At 46.2% G+C, this 5,476-nt stretch overlaps 1 pseudogene across 1 annotated transcript in view; it reads left to right on the top strand.

Moving 5' to 3' along the window:
• The window catches only part of LOC306919044 (ephrin type-A receptor 3-like), a 48,127-nt pseudogene that overhangs the window by 25,250 nt on the left and 17,401 nt on the right, over positions 1-5,476 (top strand). The window contains exons 10-12 of the transcript in view: positions 8-60; positions 3,342-3,449; positions 3,703-3,827. The product of the transcript in view is annotated as an ephrin type-A receptor 3-like (transcript). The remainder of the gene's footprint in view (positions 1-7; positions 61-3,341; positions 3,450-3,702; positions 3,828-5,476) is intronic.

The following is a 5,476-nucleotide window of genomic DNA, read 5'->3' as shown; positions in this document are numbered from 1 at the left end:
GGTCAAGTTCACCCTGAGAGACTGCAACAGCCTGCCGGGGTGCCCGGGAGCTGTAAGGAGGTCAGTACACACCTTAAACAGCCTGCCCAAACAGCCTGCCCGGGAGGTCAGTACACCTTAAACAGCCTGCCCGGGAGGTCAGTACACCTTAAACAGCCTGCCCGGGGTGCCCGGGAGCTGTAAGGAGGTCAGTACACCTTAAACAGCCTGCCCGGGAGGTCAGTACACCTTAAACAGCCTGCCCGGGAGGTCAGTACACCTTAAACAGCCTGCCCGGGAGGTCAGTACACCTTAAACAGCCTGCCCGGGAGGTCAGTACACCTTAAACAGCCTGCCCGGGAGGTTAGTACACCTTAAACAGGGTGCCAGGGAGGTCAGTACACCTTAAACAGCCTGCCCGGAAGGTCAGTACACCTTAAACAGCCTGCCCGGGAGGTCAGTACACCTTAAACAGGGTGCCTTGGAGGTTATTAAACCTTAAACAGGGTGCCTTGGAGGTTAGTACACCGTAAACAGCCTGCCAGGGAGGTCAGTACACCTTAAACAGCCTGCCCGGAAGGTCAGTACACCTTAAACAGCCTGCCCGGGAGGTTAGTACACCTTAAACAGGGTGTTTCATAAAAATCCACCATAGAAACGTTATGAGCTACTTTCTGTCAATAAATGTGATCATTTTTCTAAGTGTCAGAGTTCGGAAGTGCTTGTTTTCAATAACGCAACATTTTGCTGCCCCTGCATTATGTGACATTTAGAAACAGGTGGTACGGCAGGACGGTTGAGTGATTTCCAACGAGCGCTTCCAAACTCCAACACTCCATGCTGCTCAATGTCTAGATGAGGGGGGCGTGTCCTAGATGAGGGGGGTGTGTCTTGATGGGAAAGTCATGCATGTGCATACTCTCTATTGTTACTGCTACTGAATTAGTTACATTTTCGCTAGAAACAGACTGTACTACCCGCATATGTTCTGGTTTTAGAAACAGACTGTACTACCCGCATATGTTCTGGTTTTGTCCAAACATTTTTGGCAAATAATTCACGATCAAATGGAAAAAATCCTCAAGATAAAATTGAAGAAATCCCCTCTGTTATATCTCTTGGGGGCTGACCCAAATGTAAATATGAGCTCTGCCCATAGGAAACTATTTGATCTATTTAGATTCTTAGCAAAGAAATGTATCTTAATTTTATGGAAGACAGATGAGTTACCTTCAGAACATATGTGGACGGCCCAAATAATGTCACTACTACCACTTGAGAGACTTAAATACGAAACACAAAATAAGCCAGATGTATTCGTAGAGGTATGGACCCCCTTTTTGGACTATATCGAAGAGCACAGTTGATTCTATGTAGGACGAAACCCACCATCACTTTGCACACATGCATTCCACAACCCTGTACCACTTGGGAATTATTATTATATATTTTTTTCCTTTTTCTTTCATTTTCTTTGTTCTTCATTGTTGTTCTTATATATATTATTGTATATTACTTTTTTTTAAGTAACTGTCTTGTATTGTAAGTCTGTGTTGTCTTTGTGTCTATGTAAAAAAAAGAGAAAATCCTCAAAATAAATGATGATAAAAAAAAGAAACATAATGTATCATATATGAGTGACTGACTGTCGTAAACGATACAGAGACACCTTCCTGACAATATAACGACACAGAGAGACCTCCCTGACAATATAACGACACAGAGACACCTCCCTGACAATATAACGACACAGAGACACCTCCCTGACAATATAACGACACAGAGACACCTCCCCGACAATATAACGACACAGAGACACCTCCCTGACAATATAACGATACAGAGACACCTCCCTGACAATATAACGACACAGAGACACCTCCCTGACAATATAACGATACAGAGACACCTCCCTGACAATATAACGATACAGAGACACCTCCCTGACAATATAACGACACAGAGACACCTCCCTGACAATATAACGACACAGAGAGACCTCCCTGACAATATAACGATACAGAGACACCTCCCTGACAATATAACGACACAGAGACACCTCCCTGACAATATAACGACACAGAGAGACCTCCCTGACAATATAACGATACAGAGACACCTCCCTGACAATATAACGATACAGAGACACCTCCCCGACAATATAACGACACAGAGACACCTCCCTGACAATATAACGATACAGAGACACCTCCCCGACAATATAACGACACAGAGAGACCTCCCTGACAATATAACGATACAGAGACACCTCCCCAACAATATAACGACACAGAGACACCTCCCTGACAATATAACGATACAGAGACACCTCCCTGACAATATAACGATACAGAGACACCTCCCTGACAATATAACGATACAGAGACACCTCCCTGACAATATAACGATACAGAGACACCTCCCTGACAATATAACGATACAGAGACACCTCCCTGACAATATAACGACACAGAGACACCTCCCTGACAATATAACGATACAGAGACACCTCCCTGACAATATAACGATACAGAGACACCTGCCTGACAATATAACGATACAGAGACACCTCCCTGACAATACAACGATACAGAGACACCTGCCTGACAATATAACGATACAGAGACACCTCCCCGACAATATAACGATACAGAGAAACCCCCCTGACAATATAACGATACAGAGAAACCCCCCTGACAATATAACGATACAGAGACACCTCCCCGACAATATAACGATACAGAGACACCTCCCTGACAATATAACGATACAGAGACACCTCCCCGACAATATAACGATACAGAGACACCTCCCTGACAATATAACGATACAGAGACACCTCCCCGACAATATAACGATACAGAGAAACCCCCCTGACAATATAACGATACAGAGAAACCCCCCTGACAATATAACGATACAGAGACACCTCCCTGACAATATAACGATACAGAGACACCTCCCTGACAATATAACGATACAGAGACACCTCCCTGACAATATAACGATACAGAGACACCTCCCTGACAATATAACGACACAGAGACACCTCCCTGACAATATAACGATACAGAGACACCTCCCTGACAATATAACGACACAGAGACACCTCCCTGACAATATAACGACACAGAGACACCTCCCTGACAATATAACGACACAGAGACACCTCCCTGACAATATAACGATACAGAGACACCTCCCTGACAATATAACGACACAGACACCTCCCTGACAATATAACGACACAGAGACACCTCTAAATCAGTTCATTTTAAGAATGACTTGTGTGTGTGTGTGTGTGTGTGTGTGTGTGTGTGTGTGTGTGTGTGTGTGTGTGTGTGTGTGTGTGTGTGTTCCAGACATTCAACATGTTCTACTATGAGTCCAACAGCTCCAACCTGTGGTTCATCAAAGAGAGTCAATACGTTAAGATGGACACGATCGCTGCTGACGAGAGCTTTACACAGGTAGGCACACACACACACTAGGAATGTGTAAATGTGTCAAATGAAAATGGATTAGTATGATTCAATAAAAACGATTAATCGATTAATCTTTTTTGGGGGTTGGGGCATTTTCTTTTTTTTTAATGAACCCTACAAATAAAAGCTTCAATTGCGGAAATGGTCTCAATCAGGTTAATGCTATCAGACCTCCTCTCCTCTCCTCTCCTCTCCTCTCCAATCTAAATTAATTGCTCTCCTCCCCTCTCCTGTCCAGATTGACGTGGGTGATCGTGTGATGAAGTTGAACACAGAGGTTCGTGACATCACGAACCTCAGCAAGAAAGGATTCTACCTCGCCTTCCAGGACCTGGGAGCCTGCATCGCCCTGGTGTCTGTCAGGTAGGTTGACCTCTGAACCTTAACCTCTGACACAGACTGGTTTCTGAACTGCCCACAGCCCTCCTATGAGACACAGACTGGTTTCTGAACCGCCCACAGCCCTCCTATGAGACACAGACTGGTTTCTGAACCGCCCACAGCCCTCCTATGAGACACAGACTGGTTTATGAACTGCCCACAGCCCTCCTATGAGACACAGGCTGGTTTCTGAACCGCCCACAGCCCTCCTATGAGACACAGACTGGTTTCTGAACCGCCCACAGCCCTCCTATGAGACACAGACTGGTTTCTGAACCGCCCACAGCCCTCCTATGAGACACAGACTGGTTTCTGAACCGCCCACAGCCCTCCTATGAGACACAGACTGGTTTCTGAACTGCCCACAGCCGTCCTATGAGACACAGACTGGTTTCTGAACCGCCCACAGCCCTCCTATGAGACACAAACTGGTTTCTGAACCGCCCACAGCCCTCCTATGAGACACAGACTGGTTTCTGAACTGCCCACAGCCCTCCTATGAGACACAGACTGGTTTCTGAACCGCCCACAGCCCTCCTATGAGACACAGGCTGGTTTCTGAACCGCCCACAGCCCTCCTATGAGACACAGGCTGGTTTCTGAACCGCCCACAGCCCTCGACACAGACTGGTTTCTGAACTGCCCACAGCCCTCCTATGAGACACAGACTGGTTTCTGAACTGCCCACAGCCCTCCTATGAGACACAGACTGGTTTCTGAACCGCCCACAGCCCTCCTATGAGACACAGACTGGTTTCTGAACCGCCCACAGCCCTCCTATGAGACACAGACTGGTTTCTGAACCGCCCACAGCCCTCCTATGAGACACAGACTGGTTTCTGAACCGCCCACAGCCCTCCTATGAGACACAGACTGGTTTCTGAACCGCCCACAGCCCTCCTATCAGACACAGACTGGTGTCTGAACCGCCCACAGCCCTCCTATGAGACACAGACTGGTTTCTGAACCGCCCACAGCCCTCCTATGAGACACAGACTGGTTTCTGAACCGCCCACAGCCCTCCTATCAGACACAGACTGGTTTCTGAACCGCCCACAGCCCTCCTATGAGACACAGACTGGTTTCTGAACCGCCCACAGCCCTGCTGCTATTTTATTATATGATGACAATTATATGAAGAAAAGTGAAAAAAACCAACAAAAAAAACCCAGCTTTCCCAACCCAGAGGAACTCTCCTTTAATGCTGTAGTACCGTTCTACACCTCCAGGTGTTATTAATGTAGTACCGTTCTTCACCTCCAGGTGTTATTAATGTAGTACCGTTCTTCACCTCCAGGTGTTATTAATGTAGTACCGTTCTACACCTCCAGGTGTTATTAATGTAGTACCGTTCTCCACCTCTAGGTGTTATTAATGTAGTACCGTTCTACACCTCTAGGTGTTATTAATGTAGTACCGTTCTACACCTCTAGGTGTTATTAATGTAGTACCGTTCTTCACCTCTAGGTGTTATTAATGTAGTACCGTTCTACACCTCTAGGTGTTATTAATGTAGTACCGTTCTACACCTCCAGGTGTTATTAATGTAGTACCGTTCTACACCTCCAGGTGTTATTAATGTAGTACCGTTCTACACCTCCAGGTGTTATTAATGTAGTACCGTTCTACAC

The sequence above is a fragment of the Electrona antarctica genome, assembly GCF_951216825.1.
Source record: "Electrona antarctica genome assembly, contig: scaffold_227, whole genome shotgun sequence".
Lineage (NCBI taxonomy): Eukaryota > Metazoa > Chordata > Actinopteri > Myctophiformes > Myctophidae > Electrona > Electrona antarctica.
This window is presented reverse-complemented; position numbering and strand designations above follow the sequence as displayed.